Source organism: Pogona vitticeps, chromosome 1 (genome assembly GCF_051106095.1).
Source record: "Pogona vitticeps strain Pit_001003342236 chromosome 1, PviZW2.1, whole genome shotgun sequence".
Lineage (NCBI taxonomy): Eukaryota > Metazoa > Chordata > Lepidosauria > Squamata > Agamidae > Pogona > Pogona vitticeps.
The window spans coordinates 130,712,362-130,731,735 of record NC_135783.1 but is presented as its reverse complement, the minus strand read 5'-3'; the positions used below and the strand labels follow the sequence as shown (position 1 = coordinate 130,731,735).

Here is a 19,374-nt window from a genome sequence, read left to right as displayed (position 1 = left end):
AAGGCAACCGAAAGGATTTTGGAAGACTGCACTAGACTTGTTGCTGTCATTTGCCGAATTCAGTTTTTGGATATTGTAGCTCTCCGGGAGAAGAAAAAACATCCTGGAGTCTTCATGTATATCAATATGGGGATATATATGCACAGTGCTTAAAAATTTCAGTGGTGCAATTAAGAAGCTACTCTCAACATACCTGTCAGAGGGAACTGGAGAAGCCACTGTGCTGAAGAGTGACTTTCACCAAGGCATTTGAAAACCTTTGTCAGAAGCTGACTACAGGGGGTGTTTAGCTCTCTGTCAGGGGTGCTGCAGGGATGGGGTGGGGTTTTCTTAAGATGGTGATCAGATGGTATCTTCGCTACGGTGCACCAGTGTTTGAATCTGCATCTTTCTGGCCCCTGTCAAGGGGCTTCTGCTTTTCTGGTGTGGATAGGATCACTCTGGTTTGGATCAGTTCCGGTGCAAAGCAAGCCTTCCTGTTTTAATTTGCCAATATCATTATTATTTTATTTGTATGATCAACAGATCAGATGCTCCAATGTCCCAAAGTGGCTTAATAAGCAAGCCACTTCAGGATATTGGCAAATTAATCTCTTCCCCTGTGCCGCAGATGGCAGGGGAAGTGTGTCACTGGTGTGTTCCATAAATTATAAAGAAATAAAAAAAATATTTTCTTTGCCTTGCCATAAAGGTTGAGAAACCACCTACAACCTTCAGTTGCATCCATGGCAGTTTGAAGCACTGGCATTTTTTTTCCAGCCAGGATCCACCCTGTTTTCTCACTACTGTGCCAGATTACACTCCCCCTTTTCCTCCCAGCAGGTAGCCACTGTCCTGTATCTCTTCAGACTGGCCTGTCATTCAAAACACCCTCCCTTTGCATTTCATAGGTATATACTCCCCCCCCTCTCTCCAGACTGCTTTTCCCTTTGGGTGAGGGAAGAGTCCGTTCCTCAGCTCTGTCCAAGGCAGAGGGAGGCAGTTTGTCCTCACCTTGCCTGCTTGCCTGATTAAGGTGATGCTTCTGTTCAGCTTGGTTTTCTGTGCTTTGTTAGCATACACACAACTGAAACCTGGAAAAGAAACCATCATGCAAGACATTCATTGGTCTGCTTGGAAAACTTTGCTTCTCCCCTTCTCTCCCACCCAAATCTCTCTCTCTCTCTCTCTCTCTCTGTGTGTGTGTGTGTGTGTGTGCACTTACTTTGCAGTATCCTGTTGTTGAGCCCAGCAGAAAGAGGAAGGGGTAGAGTAGAAACACAAGGGTGGGTAGGGAAGGCTGCAGCAGCTGCTGCTGACTCCACATTTCATAAGCCCTGTAAGAAGGGGAGTTTGTCTTAGGAGGGCAACTTCTCCGCATGGATTCCTGCTCCCCTGCACTCGTCACATTTGAATAATGTGAGTATGTGGGCATGCACATTGAGGAAGGGGTGTGTGTGTGTGTGTGTTTGTCTCATGGAGGGACCATGCACTCCTGGATTTGCGATTATGCTATTGCACAGGTACTACTAACCTTCACACAAAGATTAGGAATCTACAGTACAACAAGTGTTGAAAATGCAAGTTATAATGTGGACCTCTAATTACACTGTGTGCATAAAACGCCGGCTTCCATGTGTTAGCCTTCCACTGTATCACACTGCAACAATTCTTGGGGAATTTTTGCATGCGGAAGTTGTTAAAAAAAAAAAAGGAGTACCTGAGGCAATATGCAGACTTCTGCATAGCTAAGAACCCTGGAAAGGGACATGAAAGGTTCTCTGCTGTGAAGGAGGCAGGTTTGTCACCAAATATCATGTACTGTACTTAGAATACAACAGACCTGAATCCATTGTCTCCCTGAAGCAAATATTTCATTTTGTATCACATGCCACTGTTTCATAGGAATGATTTGTCTACCACACACTAAAAGATTACAGTAGAACATTCAAAGGAATGAACGCCTCAGACTAAGGCTAGTCTCTTGCCTGCATACAGCTTGAAATTCCTCAGTTCTGTGGCCCAGAAAATGGTTTCATTTTTTCCATGGATGAAACCCACAAGACTCTGGTATCATTTGCAGGAAAAGACCAGGACAGAGGAGGGATTTTCATGGAGAATCTGCTTGCCACAGTTTCCTTGTGTCCTTTGCCGTTCTTTTCCTTAAACATAAACAATGGTGTAAGAGCAACCCATGGGGAAATGGAAAGGTACTTCAGTAATGAGAGAACCTGACTTTGGTGTTAAGGCAAGAAAATCAGAGGAAGGTTCTAGAATGATTGGAGCTAATGACAAAGAATCCTCCAGCTGATCAAAGGAAAGATGGTTCATGTCTCAACCAGCCTAGTGTAAGTTGGTCTATAGGCAATAGATTTTTTTAAAAAAAACCATTTAACCCTTTCCCTTTAAAAAATTAAAATAAAAGGCATTCCCTACATTAATTCTTCCCATTTTAGAATCTCTCTTCCATGGCTTATTGATGTTAACTTTCCATCAGTTGAGTCTGAAATTTACTGCTGATATGTTGTTGGTATATATTTTTCTGTTACTCTTTACAATCTCTGTGTGCTTGTATTGTTCGTTTCACTTCAGCACACCTGTGACGTAATCCTCTACACCTGACAGAGAGTAAAAAAATAACTATCCTTATACTCTCCTGTAGGTTCGTCAGATTTAGTCATAGGTATTCTGAACTAGATCAGTCATCGTGCGGTGTTCCTAGCGCGTGTTAGGAGTAGCTTCCTTTTTCCAACAGCAAACTAGATCCAAACCCAGCCTGCCCTCGGCAAAGAGGCTTTCCTCCAGGTGAGCACAACACAAAACACATCTTAGCTCGATACATTAGAACTGCCAGGTGATCAATGTTCCTGACTCCCAAGTATGCATGTATAGTACATGTCTGTCCAATGGTGTGCAGAAAGAAAAGAGGTCTTTTGAATTCCTGGTACAGTGGACCCTTGACTTACAGACGGCTTGACTTACAGACTTTTTGAGTTACAGACTTCTCTGGCCGCAAAATTTAGGTTTGACTTGCAGACTGAGATTTGACTTACAGACCAGAAAAAAACCAAAATGGAACAAAAACGGCCTGTTACGGGATTAATCGGTTTTCAATGCAGTGCAGATAAGAGGCAAAACGTGAAGTCATTATCTGCCCGACTTCTTTTCAAAAAGGAGCCTGCACTGATTTTGAATGTATTTAGCTAATTAATGAAGTCACCTCTGTTTTGTTTTTGTTTGGCTTTTTTTTTAATTCTAAAGATTTAGCATAGTAAACAACTCTCTTTTTTTGGTCTGTAGCACCGACACAGGCACTGTGTGCATCGGTAGCATTGCTCTCAAAGAGTCATAGGGACCGTCTCCTTGTGTTATCGGAAGCTGATAAAGGCTTCGTCTTGTATTCTCTTCCTGTGATGGGTGGCAGCTTTTGGGGAGAAGATAAGGATAGGTTAAAAGAGAGGGGGGCAAGGGAGGCAGAGAACACAGGATGGAGGTAAAGGTTTTCGTTTGAACTCAGCTTATCTCCAAGGGACCATGTATAGGGTTGCTGTGTTCTTCGTTATTTGAAACACCTTTCCAGTTCTAAAATGTGCTCTTGCAAATCTAAAAGAGCCTCTTTAAAATTAGGGCAGTGGTTGTTAACTTCCTTGCATGCCCTGTATGTGGTTTGGCATGTTGTTTATATTTGAAGCTGGCAACATTTCCTGTTCTGGAATGGGTTTTTTGCATCTTTTGGAGGGATGGTTAGAGTTAGGCTGGAAATTCCATTAGAACTTGGAAATAACACATTAATTTAATCTGCTGATGTCCGCATCATTACTTTCACAGCCCATAGGAGCAAAAGTCAATTGATGCTTTTAGAAAGAAACATCTGAAAAGTATTGAATCTGGTGCTAGCCTGTTCCTTCCAAAATGTTAGTTTCTTAAGATTGGATGCACTATTCCAATCTTAGGTCTTGTTGTAAGCCGCCCAGAGACCTCTGGGTAGTGTGGGTGGCATATAAATTAAATAAATATATAATAAATAAATAAATATTCCAGCTTAATGCAGAAGGAAGGATATTGATGTCAGTAAGTTAATCTAAAGTGTATATTCAAGGAGAATCATAAACTTTGTGAAATCCCCATTTGTATTTTATGCTTTTAACTGTAATTTCTTGTACTTCTTTTACTGCACTTTATGATAGTTGATTTATGCCCCAATTATATTATTATTATTTTGTATATGTATCATTTGGTTACTTCGTTGTTTTATCTGCTGTAAATCACCCAGAGTGGCCCTGGCTGCCAGATGGGTGGTATAATAATAATAATAATAATAATAATAATAATAATAATAATAATAATAATAATAATAATAATAATAATAATAATAATAATAATAATAATAATAATAATAATAATAATAATAATACCCGCTGAATATCTGCATCCCCTGCATTTGCAAAAAAGATAGAGGAGACCTGTTAAGAGAAAACGTGGTTAAAAAAGTGAAATCATGTGAGTGCCCAAAACTGCTTCATCCACTGATTCTGCAGCTGTGTGTTACCTGCTAAAGAATTGTGTTTTTAAAATCCGATTTTCTCCTTTATATCTATAAATTGGGGTGGGCAACAGACAGTCTGTGGACTACAGGTGGCCCCAAAGTCATTTTTGCAGCTCCCCAACAACACCCCCAGAAAAGAAAAATATTTTTTTAAAAACTCATAGCTGAAAATAGTCTATGTGTACAGCTAAAAATCATCATTTTGTCTTTCCCTGTGGATGCCATGGCTTTGTGGGCATTTTAAAGATTTAAAATTTAGAAGTTTGAAAGCTGTTTTATTTTTAGGGTTCTTTTTCTTAAACACCCTGAAAAGCAAGTAATTGACTAAAGAAGTCTTTAATCTTCCACTGTATTTCCTTGATTGAGACTTCCTTCCTCCTTAATTGGGTACAGTCTGCTCAGTTCTCCTTTCCTAGTCTTACTGATTTGGTCTCTCTGGGCATCAGAGAATCACAGGCCTGATGTTCTGATGCTACAGCTGCTGCAGCCAGCTCTTCTCACTGTCTGGCAAAGTATGTGGAAGTGCTGGGAATGTTAAACATGCATTGAGAAATAAGCATGGGATTTGTGAATGGGTTTTATTTGATGAATTAGGAATGATTTTGGTTATCAGTGAATAACAGTATTGGATAAAGTGTAACACAATGAAATAAATTTTTTACAGTTTTTTATTAGTGTCCTATTTAATGATGTTTTGGGTGGAATTTAATTGCAAAGTTGAATGATTTTATCAAAGGGAATTATGGTTTTATTGATGGAAAATGCTTTTAAAAATGAATAATAAAGAGGAAATCTCATCTGTTTTACACGTACAGTAAATGGATAATTATGCAAAATAGCCTTTTTGGCTCTATCCCTCCCCTTCAACTCTGTATACCCTTGGAATTATGGCCCTTGGGCTGCCAGCCAATGTGAAAAATGGCCCTTGGCCTTTCCAAGATTGCCCACTCCTGCTAAAAACCATCTTCAAAAGGAATGCTTCCAACTTGGAATTCAGCGTGTAGTGCCAGTGTGTATTGTATTGACCCTTTTGCAGCTCACCATATTATTCCAAAAATATAGCTGCCTTGCATATGTGGTTATGTAGAATTAGGGACTTAAAATATGGCAACCCTAAAAGATGGCAGGAGAGAAACGCCTGCTATCTTTAAGACTATGCAAAGAAGTAGACCAATGAGAGAATATAGGGGAGAGGAAATGCTCTTTTGTGTGCGTGAGAGAGAGGGGGAGGTGGCATGGGTCGAAATAAGGAGTTTCCAACCAATGGAAAGATGGTACTATGGTGAAGGTATTTAAGTGCAGGAGGAGAAGGAAAACAGTATTAGCTAAGGGTGAAGGGGTTTCTAACTCAGCAGCAACATTGTGGAGGGAGAGAAAGAAAGAAAGACCAGCATGAAAAAAAAAAAAGAGAGCCTGAATGGAGCAGAGAAGGACAAAGCACTAGGAGGGGACCACTAATTTCTAGACTGGGTGAAGCAGGATAAGATTCACTCCTGCCAAATACCAGAAGAATTACATTTCTCTCCTGTGGATTATTTGGCTTTGAAGTGCTTGGCAAATCTTTGTGGTACTCAAACTATTAATTACAGGTAGCTTTAAGAAAACAGACAGATGTTTATCTTGATGCCTATTTGGGATGCTTCTTGATGTACCTGAGGTAAAAAAAATACATTATTGACTCAGAACTTATAACAGTCACTTGTTTGGACTAGAACAACAAGTTCGCTAGTCAATAGGGCCACTAGCCTTGCTGGCTGGACAATTCTGGGACATTTAGTCCAAACAAGTAACTTCTGCATTAAGAATCTGCTAAGCATTGTATACGAGATTTCCCAGCTAAAAAGAACTAATCTCATCTTTTTATGACTTTGTCTTTATTTTCTTTTTAAAGATTCTTGTAAAAAAAGGTTGTTAATGCAGAAAATGCTGTTGTTTATCCTTTCAGTTTTTTTTAAATTTATGCACATTTGTATAGAACCCATTTCAGCCAATTCTTCCTCTGCTTTTCTGTTTACTTCTTTCACCGCCATTCCATCCTGTTCGGTTTTGTCTTGAAACAGTACATTTGTCATCTGTCACCCATTTCCCGGTTTTGTTTAGAGGCATGTCTATATGCACACACACAAGCACAAAATATCCTTGCCTCATATTTCCCTTTCTCTTGTAATATCCTTATATTTCCTCAAATAACAATTGTAAATGAGCTGAAACAATTCTACTAACAGTGAATGAGTGGAATATATATTAAATCATGCTCATTATGAGAGCCAGGGTGTTATAATCGATAACATGTTGGTCTAAGCAGACTGAGGTTCAAATTACCACTTTGCTATAGAAACATGCTGGAGGATGGCAATGATAAACCACTTCTTGAACATCTCACATACCTCAAAAACCCTATTATAGTAGCTGTAAGTCACTTGACATTACATAACAACTGTCACTGTTCAGGACACTGATCGCTTATTTTTCAGTGTACTTTGAGAACATTGTACAATTAAATATTGCTCTTGAGATGTGCTGGTGATAATGAAAACTTCTGCTGCCTTGTCCTGCATGAACCATTGTGGCATACTGCATACTGGATTTAGGAATTGGCAGCTATTGTTAGTATTATATTTGCATCGTATGCAGGTCACTTTTTGGAAAAAATTATCCCAGTATTTTATCAACATGTGTCAGTATGGCAAAGGAACAAAAATATTCAAGGTTTTGTATCCTTTAGAAAATATATAGATAAATTATGCGTCCCAGCTATGACGCAGTCACTGTCATTATTTTGCAAGCATGTATATCAACCATAAAGTTGACAAAAATCTAATGTGCTCCCATGACAAACAAGTTCATTATAGCACAAGTTTTTGTCAAGTATAACTCCTGGTGTAATAGATACGTTCGTCTTTAAATCTTTAAGCCATAGACATATATTTGTTTTGTTGCCAAACAGTAATATCATTTCTCCTTTAAATAAGAATAATATGAATTCTCCTTAAAAAAACATGACACAGTAATACTGTGAATAACTGGATGGTGTGATCTCAGACAGAAACCAGCTAGTTAATCCCAACTAGGAGTGCCTCACTGGATAAATAGGATTTACCTAGGTGTAGACTTAGAATTCATTGACTGATTCAGTGGGCCTTTGTTTCTGTAGCTCCACTAAGAAGCTAGCAATGCTTCCTTTAATATGATGAGGAGTAAGCATCTAGAGAGGAAAAATACAGTGGTGCCTCGACTTACGAACGTCCCGACACACAACCATTTCAAGTTACAACCAGCTCCTGCTGCAAAATTTTACTTCAGCTTGTGGCTGGAGCTTAAAGTTACAATCAGAAAAAGGCAGGGGAAAAAGGCGGGGAATTCAAATTGCTAACTGTTGGTGGCGAAGAGGCTGCTTCTTAGTAGCTCTTTCACCCCAGCGTTTAGAGTGAGTGCGATCGGAGGAGGCTTCAGACTGCCTGGTAAGGTAAGGTGCTGCTTTCTACTTTTTAAAAACTGTTCTGTGTGGGTTTTGCAGTGTGGTTTTGGGCTGGGTGGTGGGATTATATTTCTATGCTATGATGGGCCCTGCAGGGTTAGTTTGTTGTTGTTTTTCCATTTCTGATGGGTCTTGTGGGGTTTGTTTGCTTTTTGGGGTTTCCCCCCCATTTCGGATGGGTCTTACAGGGTTTGTTTGCTTTCTGCTTTGCTTTTTGTGTGTTTCTGAAGGGTCTTGCACAGTTTGTTTGCTTTTCTTTTCTTTTTTTCCTTCAGCCAGAACAGATTAATTGTGTTTCCGATGGGTCTTGCAGTGTTTTTTGGTGGGTTTTTTTGGTGATTTTTTTTTCTTCGTCCAGAACTGATTAATTGCATTTCAATGCATTCCTATGGGAAATGGTGCTTTGACTTACGACCATTTCGAGTTATGGCCGGAGTTCCGGAACCAATTAAGTTTGTAAGTTGAGGCACCATTGTAATTGCCCACATTCTTTTCTGTATTAGCTACACCAGTTGCAACTGAGTCACACAACTCAGTACGGAACTGATAATGTTTACAGTGATAACTTAAGGCAATTTGCCTCTCAAAGTTACACTGTTGGCGTTACGAAGCAAGAGGATTTGGGCCAATATGTTTCATAGTCACATTTCATTAAATTCATGGCACTAATCTGCTCAGGAACCTCTTTCCTGGACACAGGTATAAGTCAACATTTTGCCCCAATAGGAAAATAAGGGGTTTTCCTATAAACACACAATTCTTGTTTACGCCTGAGCAGAAGCAAGGGAAAGTCATATGTTAAATTTTGCGGCAGAAGTCAAAAGTTGAGTTGTCTGCTCTCTGCTCAAGCTGTCAGTGGTAATGAATAATGCATGCTTTCGTGGGGGGATTGCCTTTGGAATACTATGGTTACAGTCGCTAGCCTTGGTGCTGAAGCCGAAGAATCACCATAAAGGAAATTAATTTGCAACATAAACTGGCGCTCCTTGAGAAGTTTTCCAATGATAAACATGCATTTACTGTGTAAACATGTTTATGGAAAAAGAAGGGCATTTGCACTGTTTCCCTGAGTTTCCATGGCACATTTACTGTTTCGCATATGTGAGTTCATATATAATTGATGCTGCGTGAAGCCCTGTCGTTTTCTGCATCCAATAAAAGCACGAATATCGAACCATTTTGGTGTAAGTGAGGCCAATGAGGGTTTTGTCTGAGAAAAGCAATGGGTCACCATATACCTATAACTTTCTGAACCATGGCAAACCTGGTTGTTAATATACAGCAATCAATAAAGTGGATTTGGTAAGTGTCATGGGCTCAGTTCCTTTACTGTGTGACCAAATAAAAGCCTTTATTTGAAGCACATAGTGGGGACACAAGGGCTTAAAGAAGACTTCCATGAGCAGCTTCCTTTGTTTTTTTTTGTGAAAATGGAGAACGTTTTCAGTTGGAGAGTTGTGTTTACTTATGTCTTTATATATTTATCTGTTTCATTGTTCTAGAAATCTGTGGAGTCATGTTTGTTACTATATTGTTTTGGCAGGTTATGATTTTCTTACGAACAAGCTTTTGAACAGAGAAACAATTTCTAAGTCATATGTTTTCAGATTATTTTGTTCAAGAAGTAATGTATAAGAGGCCTAGTAACGGTATCTTTAGAAGATTTGCAGTAATGCTACTGAATTCAGCTGATCATAAGCAACTGGTGAGCCCCCATGGATATATATCCCTGATATATTCCAATACAGCAGAAGTCCCCAACCCCCGGTCCGTGGCCTGAGCTGGACCAGGCTGCTGAGACAGACCTCCCGCCCCCTCCGCACACACTCACCCCCGCACAGCCTGTTTGCGCGTGCGCTCTCTCTCCAGCACGCCCATGCAAGTGCCACGGCACCTTTTGCTCATGCGCACGAGCACGCGTGTGCCCAGACAACCACTATGCTGCTGTTTGTGCATGCGCTCGTGCAAGAGAGCGCTTGTTCACGCATGCACATGAGCGCGGGGTGCCCCGCTTTCCCCAGCCGGTCCGCAGACTGAAAAATGGTGCTACACTACAGCACCATTAACACATCTTCTCTTATCGCCATATCAGATAAAGGTAAAGCTTCCCCTCGACTCTAGGGGGCAGTGCTCATCCCCGTTTCCAAGCCATAGAGCCAGTGTTTGTCTGTAGCTACAGTTTCTGTGGTCACGTGGCCAGCGCGAGTAGACACAGAATGCTGTTACCTTTCCACCTATTTATCTAACATTTTATATGCTTTCAAACTGCTAGCTTGGCAGGAGCTGGGACAAGTGATGGGAGCTCACTCCATGGATTCAATCTTACCACTGCTGGTCTTCTGACCTTGTAGCACAGAGGATTCTGTGGTTTAACCCGCAGCGCCACCACGTCCCTATTGCCATATACCTGGTTTTAATTAGTAGTGGGGTCTCAACTTACGAACGACCCCCTACTTGCGAACAATTCAACTTACGAACCCGCCCTATAGGGGAAATAAGGACTCGACATACGAACTTCCCTCGAGTTACGAATAGGAAAAAAGTGCCCCCTCCCTCCCTTTAGAGGGTTCTGGAGGGGAAAAAGGCTCAGAAACTTTAAAATAAATAAAAGAAAGTCACTTACCAGGCCTTGGTAGCCCCCAAACAGCAGGAAAAAGAGCAGGAAACAGCTAAAAGCCCACACCAGAAGGCAGCCTGGCATCCATTTTGTGCTTTCCCCCCCCTGCACCCTCCTCTCCCCGCCTATCAGCTGATTGGCTGGCTCTGAAGAGGCTTGGGGAGGCTTCCTCAGCACCTAAAAAGCCTGCCTCTGTGTCTTTGTGCTGAAAAAATCAGCACAACATGCTTTAGAACATGATTTAAAATTGGCTTCAGTGAAAAAAAAATTTCTAAAGTGCTTTGCAAACTGTTCCCTGCCTTCCTCCGTTTCCTGAACCTAAGGGGAAAAAAAAGAAAAAATATCCCCCCTCTAGTGGCAGAAGGTGGAATAGCAGCTTCCCATTAGTTTCTATGGACGGAAAAGAACAGATACAGATTAAATGGTTTTCAATGCATTCCTAGGGGAAATGCAGATTCGACCTATGAACTTTTCGACCTAAGAACCACCTTCCAATACGGATTAAGTTCGTAAGTCGAGACCTCACTGTATCTTCAAATTTGGAACACCATAGCAGAAACAAAATGGATCGCCTGCTCGAGTTATTACAATGTTTCTCAAGCCCTCCTCACAGTTGTTTGGGTGTTTTAATATTAAGGTGTATTCTTCTGCAGAATTTCATTGCAGCCAACCTTTAAAAAATAAAATAGTTAATTACAGTAGGCCTTAATTCCAAACAAGGTGTGATAGCAAATATATAGACATGAGATTAATTCGATGCTAACTTTTATGTTAAACAATTCCTCTAGAACACTGATTGTTTTTTTCATACTGTACTCAAAGGAACCCTAAGTTTCTCAGAAACTTTTTTGGGATTTCTCTATAAGAATTTCACAAGGGCAGTAAAGTTTCCCTGAAAGACAGTTTGCTGGTCTTTCCCCAGAATAGGCATCTACAGTACAACATTCAGATATTTCTGGACTGCATATAGCTTAGCGACAACTGCAGTGAAGCCCAAGAGGCCTGATTCTTCCTTCCATTCCCCCCCCCCCGCCGCCACCCCCGCGATCTGAATCATGCAGTCGTTCCATTGTAGGCAGATACAGCTGGAAAAGTTTTCCTGAAGGAAAGAAAATGGGGCTGTTGCTATAGAGACGAGTTGGAGTACTTTCTACTTTGTCGGATTCATCATAATAAACCTGCTACATATTTGTTTTAATAACATGCCACAGATGTATTTCAGTAAAGTAGTGTTTTCTTCATCTGAACAGTAGCATCCATCATTCTCTGTGTTGTGCACTTTGCTTGTACTGCCTGTCTTTAGAAATTTGGTAAGAACTGTCATTCTCCCTGCATCTTGATCAGGGCTGACCGAGATGTTTGGCTGCCTGAGGCCAGGATTCTCTCTTGCCTAATGCCATGCAGGGAAGTGAAACTGACTAGCCATTGAATTTTACCTCAACGCTGGTCACAGGGCAGTGTCCTCCATTTTGTCTGGTGGCAGAAGGTAGACTGGTGGTCTGCACAGACCTGTCATCCAACAGGAAGAATTGTTGGTGAGTGACCCCTGCTGCCTCCTTTCCATGAACAGAGATGGTTGCCTCACTGGAATGGAATGGATATTCTAACCTAGAAACACCCCCCCCACACACACACACAAACGCATCACCCTTGCCACAAAATTGAAGAGGCTTTGAAAGACAGGTGTGTCCATAATCAGTGGTGTGCTACGCCTCCAGTTTTTCTTTTTTTAAAAGTGTTCCACTACAGGCAGTGGCCATTGGTAATATCAAGGTTGGCAAAAAATCAATGTTTCCGTTTCGTAGTTCCTACAGGTGAACTTCTTATCGAAAGACAGACGTCCACTTCTGACTGGAATTAACAGGATTTGTGGTATCCAGTCTCCAGCCTACTGAGAGCTGAACAGTAGCATCCATCCTTTCTGTACCACACATACAGCTTGTACTGCCTGTCTTCATAAATTTGAAAGAGCTTGAACAATGGAACGCTAGCATGTATCCTGCTATCCTAGTACTGTATGTTGTACAGTACTTAGATACTGCATTTACAAATGTTTGTAGGTATTGTGTGCTTAGGAAGATGGTCTTCCCTTCATGAAGAGTATATTTTTGACCACATAATCATAGCTTTGATCTTAGTACAAGTAAAGAAATCTAGAACTGTGCTTCCATTTACAGAACAGTGGACACTAACACCTGCGTAGACTCGACCAGTCACAGAAATTTATGGCTCATTTTGCTTGTGCAAACATTTACAAAAGAATGCTAGCACATATATTAATTCTGTCCTTGGCTATTCATATCCAGCCATATGTATTTGATTGCCGACTCACAGAATGATGAAAATGCAAAAGATTTGCTGCAGGTTTTATTTAGTTACAGGGATATTTACTGTATTCACTTATTTTATCTTTTAGAAAATGAATTTGGAAGAAAATTGGTGAATCCAACCCAGTCTTGGCTTGGATAGGCTTGGAAAGCAGAGTCTGAACCAAAGAACAATTACCCTGCTAAACAATTTCAGGTACATTTCAACAAAATACTCTTGAACCTACTGACAAGAAGCTCTCTCTCGCCCTGTGTGTGTGCATCATGTGTTTTTTGTTTTGTTTTGTTTTGTTTTCTATTTGGCAAGTGTTTTATAGCTTCTAAGATGCCCTTAAGTTTAGTTATGTTGCATGAGCTGTTAAAAAGACCATTCATGATTGAACCAGTCAAGTGCTGTTGAATTAGAGAATGCATATATTCCTTGTTGGTGCAGTTATGCAAACAGAAAAGAAAGTCTTTGGCCACCTGCTTCTCAACATTTTCTAGACAGAACTTGAGGGCTGCATGGGTGTGAATCATCCAAACACACATGCAGATCTATATGTTGTTGTTGTTTTTATGTGAGTTGTGTTCCCTATATCCTTTTCTTGCTCCTTTCCTACCAGAGGCTGGACATCACCATGCCATCATCCTTGGATGGAGGCACTCTATGTTTTCCCCATCTCCTTCCTGTGCTTCTTTCTCTGTGTATTTTAACTTGAATGATCAGCTGTAATGCTCTGTAGTATTTTTTTTGCTTCTCATTGCATGATTGAGGCATTCTACTTTTTATATGTTTTATAATTTTGTTGTGCATTTATTCACTTAAGCATATCTTCATTGGCCAGCCTCTCAATTAATTTATTAATGTGGGTAGAATGTGTTGCTGTTCTCCCTTTTATCTTGATGTCTGCACATCTTCCGTGCTATCTAATAATAATAATTTTATATAATAATTTTATATATAATATATATATATAATATATATAAAATATCTCAATAAAGCCCATACACTGTGTGTGTGTGTTGCACAGGTATATTTTTTTGGCCCCAATGAGAATTCTAAGGGTTAGTACAAAGGTTAGGGCAGGGGTTTAATCTCTCTAATAAGAATTGAGGCCTTCATATGGAAAGAATTTCTATGTCCTCTGAATTGGTGCAGCCAGAGGATGTGGACAGAGTTCTTGAAGACGTGGAAGTTACCACATGGGCTCTGGGCCCTTGCCCTTCCTGGCCTACAAAAGCAATTAGAAGAGGACTGGCTGGGAGGGTAAGGGGAGTGGATAATGGCTCCCTGCATGGTTGGATCCCAGCATGCTTCAAGGAGGTAGTAATAAGACCAATATTGAAAAACCCCTCCTTGAATCCTCGTGTCTCCCTCTTAAGATCTTCAGAGAAAGGCCTCCTCTTGATCCTGTTGCTGTTGCAGGCACATTTGATGGGGAAACAATAGACAGGGCCTTCTCTGTGGCTGCCCCCAGGTAATGGAATGCATTCCCTCGAGAGGTTAGGTTGACCTCTTTCCCTTTAATCTTTTGGCTGATTGTTAAAAGCCTACCTTTTCAAACATGACTAATTCCCTAGATACTGGTTTCTAGCTTAGTAAGTTTGCTTTAATGTTTTTAGAGTTTTCATCATATAATGTATGATGAACAGCTGATCGGCGGCTCCAAAATGGCCGCCGCATGACCCGAAATGGCCCCTATCAGTGTTTTCGCGCCCTCCCCTTGCTTACGGAGGTCACGAAAACGCTGCGGGGGGGCATTTCGGGCCATCCGCGGCCATCCGCGGCCGCCGGAGCGAAAACATCGCTGGAGGGGTAAGTTTCCATGCTTATTGGAACGCATTAAACTAAGTTTAATGCGTTCCAATAGGCTTTGCTTACCTGCACAGCGATGTTTTCGTATAGCGAAGGTTAATCCGGAACGGATTAACCTCGCTATACGGGGCACCACTGTAAATTAGGCCAACTAGGGAGTGTCACTTTTGCTCTTTTGCCTTGAAAAACTACAGAAGGCTTTCCCCTCCCCCCCTCCACTCAATATGTCCAATTCACCCAAGCAGTAGTATACAACTGGTCAAAAGCTATAGATCTGTTGAGGCAATTTTAAAAAATATCCTCAATTTTAAAAATTATTTTAATTTATTTGCATCTTGTAAAAATAAAATAAAACCACCTGAGCATGTCATGGTGATTGTTTACAGCTGTGCAGCTAGCAGGTGAGAATGCTGTAGAATGCATACATTGCAGGTATCATTCTGTGTGGATTCTGCAATGGAGTGTAATGCCTGGGTTATTAAAATGTCTCGTGCTGATGCATGAGAGTTAAAGTAAATGGTGGCCAGAGGGTAACTAAAGCAGCCTATCACACCTGTACTCTATACCTGTGTATGTTGTTATACAGATTTGTTTTTCATTGTTGCCTGTCCAGTCAAATAACATAGCCCTGAGAATCTGCATTTTTACATTTCTGGAGTTGTTTTCTCCAGTCAAGTGGGTGGTATTCAGGGTTCATGTGAGAACTTCTATGGCAGCATGAAATCTTTGTGTTGAAAGTAGGATACATTCATAAGCACTGTTTTCTTTTACTGAAATTAAAAAAAATAAAGGTACTGATGTAAGACTATATTTCTTCAACTCTTCCCACTGTATTTTTAAGTTTTATTTAAAATGCTGTTATGAATTGTATTTTTTAAAATGACATTGCACTGTAGTAGAAAACCTAACAGCACTTAAATAAGCTTTTTGTACTATACCATACAGTCATCAAGGTCTATTAATTCCCACAGTAAAGCAGCTGTGTGTGTATTTTAATGGTTTTGTTTGTTTGTTTGTTTGTCGTTTTCTAACTGGAATGTCAGCAAATGTTAGGATCTGTAATTTAGTGAGGAAAGAGCACATAATCATTTTAAAACTTTGAGACTGAATATGTATAATTTAAATAGGAGATTGAAAGATAGAATTTATTAGTTTCAAGTCTTTTCTATTTATCTTGTGTTTTGTGTGCTTGTCTTTTGATGTAAAGAGTTTCAGGATTGATTGATTGTTTGATTGTTGGATTGACTAATTGGTTGGTTGAGTGAACATATACCACCCCATAGTGCTTGGGGTACTCTCTGGGCAGTTTTACAACATAATTATGCAAAGAACATTTTGCAGAAAATAAGAATAGACAGTGGTAGAGTGGGTATCACTGTATTGCCAGAAAGAAGAAAATGGAGGAGAAAGATCACCAAAATGGAGGACATTTTTACCATCAAGCAAGTCATGTTTGCATTAATTTTGCCTGTACTAATTTAAGCTATTATATGGAACTATAGTCATAAATCAACATTATTACTATAATTAAATATAACTAGAGTACCACTCACTGTAGTACAAATGATAATGACTAAAGATGGGTATGAACTGAACTGCGAACCAGAAAAACCGACAAACCAGGTTGGTTTGCAGTTCAGTTCATGACCCAGTTCAGGGATCCCGTTTTGCCAAACCAAAATGGAACACCAACCCCTTTCCCTCTCGGTGCTTCATTTTGTTCACCAAAAGGGGTTCCCTGCCTGCACCTTTCTCACGGCCCCCATCGCCTTCTCACGGCACCTGTTCCATTGCTCCTGCCACGCCATCCTCAGAGCCAGTGGGCTTGGCTTCCCTGACAGGATCTGGCCACTGTCTCTGAGCATGTGCCTGCTTTATCAGCTTTATCAGATCCATTGTGTCTGGTATGCCTCTTTAAGGAAAAAAAAAAACAGACCATAGAAGTTACAGTTTCAAAATTCTACGTAAGATACAAGAATATTCCAGCATGATGCACTGCTTAGCATTATCTGGACTGTAATCACACAATCACTCACCCTCTCCTAAAGATAGTGGCAGTGGCAGAGGCAGCATATCAGTTTTTTTTTTAATTTTTGATCCATTTCCTCTCCTCCCTTTCCCCGTTGCTTGGGTTGAGGGTGCTTCATGCTAGGGTGGCTTTCTCTTGCCCTGCCCTATTATACTAACCTATAAGCCACGCCTCCCTTACTTCCTGTTCTGTGACAGGGTGTGGCGGCTTCTTTCCAAATCCGAACCTCTGTTCTGATTTTCCTCTTCTTCCTCCCCACCTGTCTCTGTTGCTGAGGCTGTGAGCACCTTTTACTGGGATCCCTTGATTTGGAAATGGAGAAATCATTGCTATAGAAATGAAGAGCTCAGTATTTCAGAGGCTTCCAGAATCAGACTAGGTGACTCACTCATAAGAGGTTGTCTCTGGCTCAAATGAGTCACTCCTGAAATATTCATGGGATATCCTCTCAGGCTGACCCACGTTTGCCTCTTACACAACCAAAGCTTCTGTTTGACCCCAGAACTTTTGTGCAGTACACAAAAACATTCAATTTATTCTTGAGATGAAATCTCAAGGACTAAATACACAGTAGCTTGCTTTGCTTTGTCATAGCAGGCAGGTCATTACTGCAGTACCGAATGTGTTTGGGCATGTAATCAACGGCGGCTGAAATTCTGTTGCGCAGGTCTGCAAAAGGTTTTAACTTTTAGAAATCTCCAGAGACATTATCTGTTACCAACCAAATTGCATGACGTATCCGTTTGCATAACTGTGTGGTAGGATTTCAGCCAGGAAAGGCTTGTACTTTGGAAACATGAAAAACATATTTTTAGCTGCTATTGGGCTAATAATTCAAACGTGTGAAAGGACGGCAGGATTTCCACAGTCCGTTCTTTTATCCAGTATAGGGCTGTTATCTGAATCTGCTGCTTACATTGCAATAATTTAGGTGGTTAATATTTGTTAAATCTTCCATTTTAACTGTTCTAGTAATGAAGGCAATATTTGGCAATATTTGCACTTAAATATTAGCTTCCCAGTTACTGTGCAAGCAGTGCTACCAACTATTTCGTGGGACATACAATGTGCCCTCAATTTTATGGTAGAGATGTTCATATCCTCCCTTTGAGGCATCTCTAAAGCTCATTGTAGCTGGGCTATACGGTCCTGGCTACAAATATTGAACACCCTTGCAATTCTGTCAGAAAATGCAACCCTCCTCTCAGAAAATTGTTGCAGTTGCAAATGGTTTTGGTACTCACATGTTCATTTCTTTGGTTTGCGTTGGAACAACACACACAAAAAAAAAAACAGAGAAGAAAAGTCAATGATACAATCCCACACAGAAACGCCAAAATGCACTGGCCAAAATTACTGGCACCCTTAATATTTGGTAGCACCCCCTTTGGAAAAAATAACTGCAATCAATTGCTTCCTGTAACCATGAATGAGTTCCTTACACCTCTCTACTGGAATTTTGGACCACTCTTCTTTTGCAAACTGCTCCATGGCCTTCAGATTTGAAGGATGCCTTCTCCCAACTGCTGTTTTGAGATCTCTCCACAGTTGTTTGATGGGATTCAGATCTGGACTCATTGCTGGCCATTTCAGAACTCTCCAGCGCTTTGTTTGTAGCCATTTCTGAGTGCTTTTGGAACTGTGTTTCTGGTCATTGTCCTGCAAGGAGACCCATGACTTCTGGTGGAGACGCAGCTTTCTGACACTGGCCACTATGTTGCACCCCAAAATTCTTTGGTAATCAGATTTCATGATACTGTTCACACAGTCAAGGCATCCAGTGCCAGAAGCAGCAAACCAACCCCAAAACATCTTTCAACCTCCACCATCTTTGACTGTAGGGACTGTGTTCTTATCTTTGAATACCTCATTTCTTTTTCTGTAAACAGTGCCATGATGTCCTTGACCAAAAAGCAATCCTTTTGTCTCATCTGTCCACAATGCATTCTTCCAGAAGGTATCCTCCTACCATAGTGTCCTTTTTCATTCAGATGGCAATAGATAGTGTGAGCTGACACTGTTGTACCCTGTCTCTGCAGATCAGCTTGAATTTGTTGGGAGGTTAATCTGGGTTCTGTATCCACCATTTGAACAACCCTTCATTGTAATTTTTCAGGAATTTTGCTCTTCCGTCCACGTCCAGGGAGGTTAGCTACAGTCCCATGGTCTGTAAACCTTCTGATGATATTGCACATAGTGGACACAGGAACATTAAGATCTCTGGAGATGGACTTGTAGCCTTGAGATTGTCAATGTTTTCCCACATTTTTTCTCTCAAATCCACAGGCAACTCTTTACAATTCATTATTTTCTCCATGCTCAATGTCACACACAACACAAAGGTTGAGTCAACTTTTCTCCATCTTAACTGGTGGCAAGTGTGATTACTATATTGCCCACACCTCTTACTTGTGACAGGTGTGTCTAAATACAAATTAAACAAGCATGACATGCTTAAAAAGCAATTATTTCTTAAAATTTAGACAGGGTGCCAATAATTTTGGCAGTGCACTTTTGGGTTTCTGTGTGGGATTGTATCAGATTTGACTTTTCTTCTCTTTTTTTGTGTGTTGTTCCAACATAAACCAAAGAAATGAACA

General features: G+C 40.6%; 1 protein-coding gene across 38 annotated transcripts in view; it reads left to right on the top strand.

The window, feature by feature from the left end:
• MYT1L (myelin transcription factor 1 like) overlaps positions 1-19,374 on the top strand; it is a 416,618-nt gene that overhangs the window by 140,833 nt on the left and 256,411 nt on the right. For 37 of the 38 annotated variants that reach the window (XM_073001026.2, XM_078389001.1, XM_073001007.2 and 34 more), the window contains one exon: positions 13,037-13,143. The exons of the other annotated variant lie outside the window; for it this stretch is intronic. The gene's annotated coding sequence lies outside the window, so the exon portion shown is untranslated. The remainder of the gene's footprint in view (positions 1-13,036; positions 13,144-19,374) is intronic. 38 annotated transcript variants of the gene reach the window in all.